A 14121-nucleotide genomic window follows, 5' to 3' on the forward strand; every position below is an offset into this window, starting at 1 on the left:
CATACAAGAAAAATAAGAGTAGGAGGGAATAATCATGAGGAACTACGGTTGGAATTTATACAATTTATACAATTGCCTCAAACAAATTCCATCTTGAAAGCAAAATCATTCATAAAGTTTTTTATTTAAAAAAAAATGGGTAAGGGAAGAAGGTTTATTTGGTACAGAAGGCACACAGGATGTTTTCTTCCTAAAATGAACTTGACTCTCATGGAAGGAGCACCTCATACAGAGAATGACAGTGCAAGAAATTGCCTAGAAGGAAACTTGATTGCCAAGTGCCGAGAGAATTTGATTCTTCTGGGTGTTAGAGAGGCAGGCTATGTGTTTTCAGATGGAGGTAAGGCTCTGCCATGTTTGGTAGAAGTGCGGGCTAAAGAAAACAATCTATTCATAAGGAAGATCTTACCCAAAGCCTTGAAGAGTCATAGCAGAAGAGAACTCAGATTTTCCTTCTTTTTTGTTCACTCTGCTCATCTCCCAGGAGGAATCTCTTCTCAGACAACCCATCTGTAAAATGTAATTTAAATAAATGGATCTGTCTTTAAGTTACATGAATTCCAAAGAAAATAAACCATCTGAAATTCTTATTCCTATAATTCAACATCTGTTGTTTTTCTTTTCACTTTTTCTCAAATACAGGAAAAATTTCACTCCTGGGCTGAATGGAACATTACATACCAAATTTTTATAGAAGGATTTTTTAATACTTGAGTGATTGGGCTACAAAATGAGAAATTCTAAATTAATCTGGGATGATGTTAAAATGTATCATTTCATTCCTCCCATCTTTTCTTGGAAAAAAGCTTTGATCACCTTCCCTTCAGTATTCCATAGTCTTCCTTCTGTAGTGTTCCAAAAATTGTTTAGCTTGGCTACTGAAATGTGGGGTTGAATTTATGGGCCTTGCTTGATTTCTAATCTTCGTTTGGAATGCAAATTTAAGTATGGATATGACAATTGGGGACAAGTGGTTAGAAGGGGTGGCAAGGAGAAAAGGAGAGTTAAATATATTCTGGGTAAAATGTATTATCTTTCAGAAAACATAATAGAAAATAGTAATTGTCCCCAAAATTCCTACTGCATGTATTTTCTATACCACTTATATGGTAATTTAAAAATATATTGTTTGCTATTGTACCTAATTGTGTACTTTGCTAATCTCTCTTACTAGAGCCAAACTCCAAGAAAGAAAGATCTTATGAATTGTACCCACAATATTGTCTGGCATACACAAAAAGGAGCTCAGCAAATGTTTATAGAATGAATATAGAGAGAAGGAAGGAAGAAAATAGGGGAAGGAGAAGGGGAGGCGGGGAGAGAAGGAGGAAAGTAGGTAGGGAGGCTATGCAAGGAATTGGCAGGTATTACTACACAGAGATAGAATGCTTTATATAATATCAATGTCCTCCAAATGAAAGCATAAATTGAAGATGCAAGATGAAATTCTTTCTCTTTCCTACATTTTTTTGTCTCCCACTTCTGCCACTATGCCACTCAACAAATAAGCAATCAAATAACACAATGAACAGATACAAATTCTATAATTACCTTTAAAAACATCAGTAACTTTTGTTATGGGATTGCTTTTAAGTTGCACTTTCCTTCCTGCCTATATCAGCCCACGCTGAACTCTTCCTACTTTCATAGTTTTAATACTTTACACCACATATTTATACTTATTATATAAATCTTGTATTCTATTTTATACCACTATGTTCTAATTAGCTAAATGTATAGTAAACTTTCAGAGGGATTGGACATGACTTAACATTCTTGAATTTCTTTATATCACCTAGCATGATGCTTTGCATTCAGTAGTCACTCAGTAGATAAGTTTGTTAATTAAAATAATATGGAATGGGACTTCAGTTTCTGCTAAAATGGAGTATCCCCATTCCCCCCATGTCCTCCATCTTACCATTAAAAAACCCTGGACATAGCACAATAAACAAGCATAGGAAGATTCTGAACAGTGGAAAAAGTATATGGGCTGTCTAGGAACCCTGGGACTTGAGGAATGACATGGTTGTGAATTCACTGGGTTTCCTTATTGCCTCCCATATATCAAGGGCAAGGTGCTATAGAATCTTCCAACCTGGAACAGCCAACAGGCACAGACAAAAAAAAAATGCTCCAAGAACCACCTGTTTCTCCTAGCAAAAGGATCGGGAAAAGCACAACCTAATAACAGAAGTTTTTAAAATTCTCACAGTACTCCCGCCAAACAACAACAGAAAAATGACACAGTATTCCCTCATGGTTTCAGTAGGACTGAGTGGATAGTAATTGATCTCTCACCCTATTCCCAACCCTGACAGAAGCAGGTAGGGCTGGCCCCGTGGCTTAGCGGTTAAGTGCGCGCGCTCCACTACTGGCGGCCCGGGTTTGGATCCCGGGTGCGCACCGACGCACCGCTTCTCCGGCCATGCTGAGGCGCATCCCACATACAGCAACTAGCAGGATGTGCAACTATGATGTACAACTATCTACTGGGGCTTTGGAGGGGAAGAAAAAAAAAGGAGGAGTATTGGCAACAGATGTTAGCTCAGAGGTGGTCTTCCTCAGTAAAATGAGGAGGATTAGCACGGATGTTAGCTCAGGGCTCATCTTCCTCACAAAAAATAAATTAATTAATTAAAAAAAAAAAAAAGAAGCAGGTAGCAACATTCTCACTCTTACTCCCCAACCAGTGGTAATTGCAGAGTTAAGCATGGAGTTAAACTTTCATCTCCCACCTGGCAGAAGACAGCAGTGTTCTAATTCCCAAGCCACGTAGTGTCAACAGGGTCCGACAATGAGCAAAGCCTCCACTCCAAATGGGCAATGAAGAGACTTAATGAGGTGATGTGAAGTGGGGTAGTCACCACTACACCTCCTCTCCTTTTTCATATCAACAGGGCCCGGAAGCAAGCTGAGCCTCCGCCCTGAACTGAAATCAATAAGACTGAACAAGACTGTGTGAGTAGAGCAAATTGCAAAAGTCAAAGACACAGAGAGGACATTGAAAGCAGCAAGAGAAAATAACTTGTCACATATAAGGGAATCCTCATAAGACTATGAGCAAATTTTTTAACAGAAATCTTGCAGGTTAGAAAGGAATGGGATGATATATTCAAAGTTCTGAAGAATAAGAAGAAAACAAAAACTACAGCCAACAAAGAATACTATATTCAATAAAACTCTATTTCAAAAATAAAGGAAAGACTTTCCCAGGCGAAAAAAAAAAAAGCTAAGGGAGTACATCCTTACTAGATCTGCCTTACAAAAAATGCTAAAGGAGAGTCTCTAAGCTGAAATGAAAGGATGCTAAACAGCAACATGATAGCATAAGAAAATATGAAACTTGTTGGTAAAGGTAAATATACAAATAGAGAATACTGTATTACTATAATTGTGATGGTAAATCACTTTTAATTCTAGTATAAATCTTAAAAGACAAAAGTATTAAAAATAACTATAACTAAAATACATTAAAAGATGCAAAATGTGAGTAGATGTATATTGTGACAACAGTAACATAAAGTGTGGGGAGAGAAATTAAAGTGTAGAGTTTTTGTATTCAATTGAACTTAAGTTGTTATCAAATTAAAATAGACTGTTATTGTTTGTATGCCCCAATGTAACTACAAAAGAATACCTATGGAAATGACACAAAACAGAAAGGAATCAACACATATTAATACCAAAAAATTGACACAACACAAAGAAAGGCAGCAGGAGAGAAAAAGACACACAAAAGAACTACAAGACTAACAGAAAACAACTAACATAATGCCCATAATATATTCTTCAATATTAACAATAACTTTAAATGGAAATGGGTTAAACTCCTTGATCAAAAGACAGAATGACTAAATGGATAAAAATTTTTAAAAGACTCAACTATGTGAGTCTCATCTATAAGAAATTCACCATATATATAAGGACATACATTGGTTGAAAGTGAAAGGATGGAAAAAATAGTCCATGCAAACTGTAGTCATAAGAGAGAAGAGGTGACTATACTTATATCAGACAAAATAGACTTTAAGTCAAAAACTATCAAAAGAGACAAAGAAGGATACTATATAATGATAAAAGGGTCAACTCACCAGGAAGAGATAACAATTACTGATATGGATGCATCCAACATCAGAGCACCTATATAAAATGAACATTGTTAGAACTGAAGGGAGAAATAGACAGCAGTACAATAATAGTAAGAGACTTCAGTACCCCATTTTCAATAATGGATGGAACATCTCGAAAGAAGATCAAAAAGGAAACAGAGGGCGTGAATAACACTATAGACCTAATAAACCTGACAGACATATGCAAAACATTTCACCCAACTCTAACAGAAAACACATTCTTCTCAAGCACCTATAGTTCTTTCTCCAGGATAGATCACATATTAGGTCAGAAAATAAGTCTAAAAAAATTTGATATTAAAAGTATACCAAGGGCCAGCCCCGTGGCTTAGTGGTTAAGTGCACGCGCTCCACTACTGGGGGCCCGGGTTCAGATCCCAGGCGCACACGGATGCACTGTTTCTCCAGCCATGCTGAGGCTGCGTCCCACATACAGCAACTAGAAGGATGTGCAACTATGACATACAACTATCTACTGGGGCTTTGGGGAAAAAAGAGGAGTATTGGCAATAGATGTTAGCTCAGAGCCGGTCTTCCTCAGCAAAAAGAGGAGGATTAGCATGGATGTTAGCTCTGGGCTGATCTTCCTCACGCACACAAAAAAAAAGTATACCAAGTATCTTTTATGACTACAGTGGATTGAAATTAGAAATCAGTAGCAAAAGGAAAGGTGGAAAATTTACAAATATGTGGAAATGAAACAACACACTCTTGAAAAACCATTGGGTCAAAGAAATCAAAAAGGAAATTAGAAAACACCTTAAGACCCCAAACTGTAAAACTCCTAGAGGAAAACATAGGGAAAATCTTCATGACATTGGTCTTGGCAATGATTTCATAGATATGACACCAAAGCATAGGCAACAAAACCAAAAATAAATGAGACTACATCAAACTAAAAAGCTTCTGCACAGCAAAGAAAAAAAATCAACAGAGTGAAAAGGCAACCTACAGAATGGGAGAAAATATTTGCAAATCAAATATCTAATAAGAGTTCAATCTCCAAAATAGATAAGAAACTCTTACAATTAACAGTAAAAGAACTAATAAGCCAATTTGAAAATGGGCTAAGGACTTGAATAGACATTTTTTCAAAGAAGACATAAAAATGGCCAACAGGTGTATAAAAAAATGTTCAATATCACTAATCATCAGAGAAATGCAAATCAAAACCACAATGAGATATCATCTCATACCTGTCAGGATGGTTATTATCAAAAGAAACTAAAGAGAAGTGTTGGTGAGGATGTGGAGAAATTAGAACCCTTGTACACTCTTGGTGAAAATGCAAAATGGTGCAGCTTCTATGGAGAACAGTATGGCACTTCCTCAAAAAACTGAAAATAGAACTACCATATGATCCAGCAACCCCATTTCTGGATATTTATTCCAAAAGAATTGAAATCAAAATCTTGAAGAGATATTAGCACACCTGTGTTCACTGCAGCACTATACACCATAGCCAAGATGTAGAAACAACCTAAATGTTCATTGACAGATAAACGGCTAAGGAAACTGTGATATATACATACAATGGATTACTATTTAGACTCAAAAAAGAAAGTACTTCTGCAATATGTGATAACATAAATGAACCTTGAAGACATTTTGCTAGGTGAAATAAACCAATCACAGAAAGACAAATATTGCATAATCCCACTTATATGAGATATCTAAAATATTCAAATCCATAGAATCAAAGAGTGGAAATGGTGCTTGCCAGGGAATAGGGGAGGATGAAATGGGCTGTTACTATTCAACTGGTATAAGGTTTCAGGCAAGTAAGATAAATAAGCTCCAGAGATCTGCTATAGAAAATTGTACCTATAGTCAACAATAATATATTGTACATTTTAAAAATTTTTGAAAGAGTAGTTCTCATTGTTGTGTTCTTTTACAATAAAATAAATTAAAATTTTAAAAATAAATTTAAAACTTTTGTGCTTCCAAAGATACTGTCAATAAAGTGTAAAGAAAACCCCCAAATGGGAGAAATATTTTATCAAATCACATATCTGATAATGGTCTAGTTTCTAGAATATATATTGAACACTTACAACTCAAAAATTAAAAGACAAATAGCCCAACTAAAAGTGAGCATGGGATTTGAATATGTATTTCTCTAAACAAGATATATAAATGGCCATTCAGGACATAGAAAGAAGTTCAACATCATTAGTCATCAAGGTAATGCAAATCAAAATCACAATGAGCTATCACTTTATACCCACTAGGGTGGCTATAATCAAAAAGACAGACAATAGCATACATTGGCAAGGATGGGTAGAAATTGGAATCCTCATATATTTCTGGCTGGAATGTAAATTGGTAGAGCTGCTTTGGAAAATAGTTTTGTAGTTCCTCAAAAAGTTACATGTTGAGTTACCATATGACCAAGCAATTCTACTCTTAGGTGTGTATACAATGGGCTCTCCATATCCGCAGGTTCTGCATCTGCAGATTCAACCAACTGCAGATCAGAGGCCTACAATGGCTGTATCTGTACTGGACATGTACAGACTTTTTTCCTTGTCATTATTCCTGAAACAATACAGTATAACAACTATTTACATGGCATTTACATTGTGTTAGGTATTATAAGTAATCTAGAGATGATTCAAAGCATAAGGGAGGATGTGCATAGGTTATATGCAAATACTATGCCATTTTATATAAGAGACTTGAGCATCCATGAATTTTGATATCCACAGGATGCCCTGGAACCAATCCCCTACTAGTACCAAGGGACAACTATATATAAATATATACACACCTGGGAGTAGAATAGCTTGGTCATGAAACATATATCCATACCAAAACTTATACATAAATATTCATATCAGCATTATTCATAAAAGCTTAAATGTGGAAAAGTCTTAAATGTACATCAACTGATGAATGGAGAAAGAAATTATAATATATCCATAAAATGAAATATTATTCAGGTACAAAAAAGAATGAAGTACTGATTCATGCTATGATATAGATGAACTTTGAAGATATTATGCTAAGTGAAAGAAGCCAGACATAAAAGACCACATATTATATGATTCCATTTATATAAAATATTCATAATAAACAAATTTATAGAAACATAAAATATGTTAGTGGTTGCCAGGTCTGGGGGATGAAAGATTGGGGAGTGACTGCTAATGGTTATGGGGTTTCTTTTAGAGGTGAAGAAAATGTTTTGGTATTAGATAGTGGTGCTGGTTACAAAAATTATAGCCATACTAAAAGCCACATAATCGTACACTTAAAAAATATGAGTATCATTGTTTGTAAATTATGTCTCAGTAAAAAAGGAATACAAGGAATGGAAAATTTTAATACTCAGAACTCATAATTAAAGAAAAAATTAATTGGAGATGAGAAAAAAGAAGGAGAAAGTGTAAAAATGTTTTTATCACAACTTTAACAAAGTAAAGGTGAGAGATAGGTTGCTACTAGGCAGGGTTGAATAGCAAAACATATTCTATTTGGTTTTGTTTTTAATGGGAGATGTGTGTTCCTATGTTTACTTAATCAGAAAAATAGAGGAAAAGCTAAATACTTAAAACAAGAATGGATTAATTGATGGAGGATGGCCTTGAGGTTGTGGAAGGAGATGGGACCTAGTATGGTACTGATAAAGTTAGCTTTGGGTTAGAGAAGAGATTCTGCTTCCTCTAAAATTAGAAGAAAGGACAGTTGGATACCGAGGGTATAAAAAATGGCTTAGAATTCTCTATTGGAAGTTAAAATTCTCCCTTAATGGTGTAGGGGAGGAAAAAATTTTTCTCTACCATCCTAGGTTCTTCTGGCTGGTCTGATCATTAAATTGACATGAGGAAGATTAACAGGAGAAAAACGGATTTAATTATGTACCTATGGCAGCCCCACAAAGACAATAAGACAGAAGGAGAAGTTGAATAGTTGAGGCTTACATGTTATTGTGAGCTTAAAATTGGAATAGGGACCCGCAGCTTCAAAAAGGGAGACAGTAATTTGCAGGATGATAAGAAGAGCAGATATTTGGTAATTAGATGTTTTTCCTGCTATACAGGTAGACCATTCAGATAAAAAGTTCTGTCTTGGTAATAGCTCTCTTTCTGGGCCAGGCCCCCTATCTAAATTCTTTAGATAGTTAAGGGAGAACTAAAAGTTTTTTCTTTTTTTATTCTTGAGTCTGCTGGGTCTTGATTGCCTTCAGCTCGAAATAGTCTGCATGCCAAAGTGACACATTTTGAGGTGGCAAATTTTGTTCCCTTACAGTCTCACCTTTAAAACTTCCCAAGAAGTTTGGCAGTCCAGAAGCTGAGTTGGTAGATTGTTCTATCTCACTGAACTAATCTCTTGGTTTAGAGAATAGGTCAATCCAGTTAAACAGTTGTGTCCAATTTCAGGAGGTATTCTTGCAGGTGGATTCCCAAAGTTAGGCCTATATTGCATAAGCAAGCAATTAGGTATTTAATAAGAGGCGTGTCTATGGAAAAAAAAGAAAACAATGATTAATGATTGGAGCACACTATAATCCCATTTTTTTGAGTTCTGAAGACAGCTAGTCAGTCAAGAAGATTTCTAGATGTCTTTAGATGGAGTGAGTTTTGAAAGTGGTAATCTAATAGATTTTCCTAATTTGCAGTTTGAATGTCTCTGGCAGTCTTTCTAATTGGCACACACAGCAACAGTCACAAAGATTGTCTATAAATGAGCTGTTGTGGTGATTTCTCTGAAGTTTATATCAAGTCCTCTAGCTTCAGTTTGTAGGACTTCAGGAAAAGGGCAATTTAGTTCTCAAAAATTCTAAGTCAAAATATGGGAGAAAATTGGCAATGTTAGTTTGGAGATGTGTAGCCAGATATTTGAGGAAACTAGAAGAATTCAGGATCTAGTTCAGTTTACACATAGAAGACAAAACCTTAAAAAACAATGAACAGCATTAGAATCTAATATCCACAAAGGTGTATTACCAAAAAATAATTTTTCTATCTAAAATTTTCCTCTTTTTTACCAAAGATAGACAAATTAAGACTAATTTGTTTGCAAAATAAGTCTAATTTCAACAAATTTGGCCTGATTTTTTACATATGTACAGCAATAATAGTGACTGATCATATAGGCTCTTTTAAATCTGCTTTGCTGAAACTTTTTATAAGGAATTTCAGATTGAACTTTTAAAGACCTCTCAAGACCGGGAAAGCCAAGCCAAGCATTTGCCATCAGACTTCACCTGCAATACCTATAGATTTGGGTGAATTCCTCTTTGTTCAAGGTCCCCAAAATGTCTTGAGGTTCCTGGGCCTGCCAGGAAGTGACTTTATTATTCACTTAATTAGGCTGTTGGGAACCCTGTAAGCAAGGTACCAGGCTATTTTTCCAAGGGACTTTATTGGCTCCATAAAGTCAACCTATTTTGAAGGAGAAAAAGAGGATTGGCCCTGAGCTAACATCTGTTGCCAATCTTCCTCCTTTTTTCCTTTTTTCTCCCCAAAGCCCCAATAGATTGTTGTATGTCATAGTTGTACATCCTTCTAGTTGCTCTATGTGGGACGCCGCCTCAGCATGGCTTGATGAGCAGTGCGTAGGTCCACACCCAGGATCCGAACCGGTGAACCCTGGGCTGCCAAAGTGGAGCACACAAACTTAACCACTGCGCCACTGGGCCAGCCCCTCCATAAAGTCAATCTTAGTTCCTTTAAGCCGTCTGGTCATATCTGACTCTATGCGTCTCTCTCAAATATGACATTCTAGTCAAAGTCTTGGTAATATAACCAGTTTCCAATTGTGTCCTGTTATAAGCAGAACATATTCTTATTGAATTTATGCAAATAACTATATTGCCACGAAAATAAGAATACTCACTCAGAGTTTCTGTATTCTAGAGGGATCAAGTAGGGAGGAAAATATAAAGGTTTCCATTCTGCTTACAAATGTATAATTTACCAAATTGCTGTAAGTCAGAGTTAGCTAAAGAGGAAAGATTTCCTTAAATCTGGAGAACAACAAAAGAAGAACCAGCAATATTTTAAACAAAAAATCACAAAAATTATAATCATCTTCCTCAGTTCATTCACTCCTATGTAATTAATTCTTGATCTTTTGTTAGTAGTTTTATGAAGCCATCAGTTTCTTCATTAGAGTTCTGTAAATTCTTACCTAGTTCACCGGTATGATCTTCAAGTTATCAGAAACCTGTATTCTAGAGTACTTCAAGTCCTTTCCATGACTCTCTCTGAAAATAAAACATATTTGTAAAAGCATCAGAGCAAAACAGCAACTATCTGTAAAAAGACTTAAAAATGGCCATGGTTAAAGATCTGATGAGAGTTCATTACAATGTAATTGACAAAGAAATCTCATTATTTCTGTGGCACACAACATTTCAAGATAATAGCTAGAATTATGACTGATAACATTATACCAGGACACATCAGATTTTTAGGAATTTTACACAATTTCTGGAATACTTATAACATACACCTATACAGACACAACACAAAGAAATTTTAGTATTACTTCTTGTTTAACAATGCTTCCCACATAATTTAACATAACAAATAAGCCTAATTAGTGTAACATCTCTCTTTTTATGAGAGAGAGCAAAACTTTTGAGAAGTCTTAGGGTCCCTCTGAAAAATCCCAAGTATTTCTAGGTCAAAAAGACTTCATTTAGAATTTGGTGTTGGGAATTTTGTGAAAAATATCAAAAGGTTTTGGAAAGTTGACTAAAAATGATCACAGATCCTTATGAAACAGTAGTTACTTATCTATTTAACCAAGGTGGCAATAAAAGTTTCAAAGGTAAATACAAAAGATCACATAGTTGTAAACAAAACTTAGCTCTTTTAATATTAAAAAGGCTCAGTTTTCCTAAGTAGTCAAAGACCTGATAAAAACAACACAGAATAATATTTTGATAAAATGCAGAATATTTGCTTTCTAGGCAGATTGCTTAAACATTAAAGAAACTTTCACAATCTGTTATCAAAAGCAGACCAAAAGTCCAGGAAAATGTTTTGTCTGATATAAGTATGGCTACACCCACTTTCTTTTGCTTGCCATTTGCTTGGAGTATCACCTTCCATACCTTCACTCTGAGCCTGTATTTGTCTTTAGAGCTGAGATGTGTTTCCTGGACGCAGCATATTGTTAGGTCTTGTTTTTTAATCCAGCCAGCCACTCTGTGTCTTTTGATTGGTGAATTCAGTCCACTTACATTTAGAGTGATTACTGATATATGAGGGCTTAATACTGCATTTTATCTCTTATTTTCTGGTTTTTCTATATTTCCATTGTTTCTTTTTCCTTGTATTTCTGACTGCCATTTCAATTTGGTGGTTTTCTGTGATGGTTTTCTCAATTTTCTCTTTATTTATGGTTTGTGACTGAGCTCTGAGTTTTTGTATTGTGGTTAACATGTGGTTGTATAAAAGATCTCATAGATGTGATAGTCCATTTTCTGATAGCCTTTTATCTCCATTAGCCTAAGCAGGTTCCATGCCTTTCCTCTTCCCCCTCTGAGTTATTGTTGTCACAAATTATTCTGTTTTGTGTTTTGAGTTTGTGACTAAATTGAAGTGTTTATAGTTGTTTTTGATGCTTTCTTTCCATTTGTCCTTTATGTTATAATTAAGTGTTTGCTAGCCTATTCTGACAGAGAGCTACAATTTTCTGATTTTGTCTGTCTATTTATCTCCTTGCCCAAAGCTTTGTAAATTTTTGCCTTTTTGTTTCAGGTAGGAGGGCTCCCTTCATCATTTCTTGTAAGGCAGATCTAGTGGCGATGAACTCCCTCAGCTTTTGTTTATCAGGGAAAGCTTTTATTTCTCCATCATATCTGAAGGATAATTTTGCTGGATAGAGTATTCTTGGCTAATGGTTTCTGTTTTTCAGTATTTTGAATATATCACTCCATTTTTCTCCTAGCCTGTAAGGTTCTGCTGAGAAATCCACTGAAAGCCTGATGGGGATTCATTTGAAGGTTATTTTCTTCTCTCTTGCTGCCCTTAATATTTTTTCTTTGTTGTTGACTTTTGATGGTTTTAACATTATATGCCTTGGAGAAGGTCTTTTTACATTGATGTAATTAGGAGTTCTATTGGCTTTGCATACTTTTATGTCCAGTTCCTTCCCCAAGTCTGGGAAGTTCTCAGCTGTTATTTCTTTGAACAAGCTCTCTGCACCTTTATGCCCCTCTTCTGCCTCTGGGATACCTATAATCCTTATGTTACTTTTCCTAATTGAGTCAGATATTTCTCGAAGAATTTCTTCATGTTTTTAAAATCTTAGTTCTCTCTCCTCCTCCATCTGAAGCATTTCTAGGTTTCTATCTTCGATGTCGCTAATTCTATGCTCCATAAGGTCTACTCTATTTTTATGCTTTCTACATCATTTTTTTATCTCATTAATTGTGTTCTTCATATCCAGAATTTCATTTTTTTTTAGAGCTTCAATCACTTTGGTGAAGTATTTCTTCTCTTCATTAATTTTATTCCTGAGCTCATCTAACTGTTTTTCTGAGTTTTCTTGTAACTCATTGAGTTTCTTTATGTTAGCTATTTTGAATTCTCTGTCAGTTAGATTGTAGTGTTCAGTGACTTCAGATTTGGTTTCTGGAGAGTTGTCATTTTCCTCTTAATCTGCAGTGTTACTGTAGCTCTTCATGGTGTTTTATGAATTGATCCTCTGCTAGCCCATTTGCGGTAGTAATCACCTTTTCTTATTTGGGTACAGTTTTGGTTGCTTTGGTTTTGGTCACCTGGGTCTCATGTTCCTCCACTGGTTCTCTGTGGGCTCAGATTCTGCTGTCCCATGCACCACCTGTGCAGCTGTTCCCAGGTTGTCTTGGGGTTCTTGTTGTACCACTGGCAGGGGTGCTGGGTTCATGGGTATCACTGATGCTGGCGGGGGCCTGGGAGCCCAAGGATTTGTATACAGCCCCCGCTGCTGGTGGAACTTGTGTCAGAGTTGCCACCACTGGGGGCTGGGTCACTGGTCCTGCTGTAGTTCCTCTTCCTTCTGGTTGCAGATTACCCCTGCTACCATTGAGGAGGCAGGGGCTGTTTGTTCTGTTCCTTCCCCATCTGCTCATAGTTGTGCTGGTTGGACTCTTTGTGTTTGTGTGGGCTGGGCCACAGCCACTCAGCAGGGCACCTTCGTGCTGGCCAGGCTGCTGTGGTATGGTGGGTGCTCCCATGAGCCAGGTTATTGCTGCTCTGCAAGTATTCACACATGGGCTGGGCTGCCCCTGCCTTCACTCACAGTCACGCTGTCTGCTGTGTGAGGATCCACGTCCTGGATTGCTGCCACTGGAAAGGGGGAGAGGACAGCTCCCCTAGTTCCACTGCCTCTTGGGGGTCCAGTCCACCCATCTTCAGATGTATAGCTAAGTAGGTCTCTCATGCATCCTGTTGTGCTGTGTAGGGAGTCCTCTGTTGGTTAATGGATGCCTGTTTAGTTGTAACTTAGTGGGGAGAGACAAATGGAGCAACTCGCTCCACCATGATGCCGACATCACTCCTGGATATTTTCGTATGAGAATTAGGAGTTCAAGTCCTCTACTAAGAGTAAGGAAAATGGATATTGGATAGGAAACTGGAAGAGAGTGGCAGATATTATAATAATTGTGTGGGCTAACTAGAAGAGAAAATGATTAAACAAAAGTAAGGAGATAAGAAGCTCTGATGTCTCAGCTATTATTGGAAAAATATTGTGCAGAGAAACTAATCTGGACATTTGCACAGCCATCAACACCCAAGCTCCGATATATGAGCAGAAAAGATTAATTTTAAGATTGTTCCAAATTTGGTGATCTGGATGGTAAGCATGATACAAAGGACAAGATGATAAGGAACTAAGGCTTCTAGTCAGAGAATACTTCAGTGATTGACCATTAAATCCAGGCTGGGAGAAAGTAAATTGAGTTCAGAGCTGATGAACTAAAAGAAAGTTGGGAATCATTTGACAGAAAATCACAATAGTTTCAAAGAGTAGGTGTAATGGGAGG

Source organism: Ceratotherium simum, chromosome X, assembly GCF_057802395.1.
Source record: "Ceratotherium simum simum isolate JZ-2026a chromosome X, ASM5780239v1, whole genome shotgun sequence".
NCBI lineage: Eukaryota > Metazoa > Chordata > Mammalia > Perissodactyla > Rhinocerotidae > Ceratotherium > Ceratotherium simum.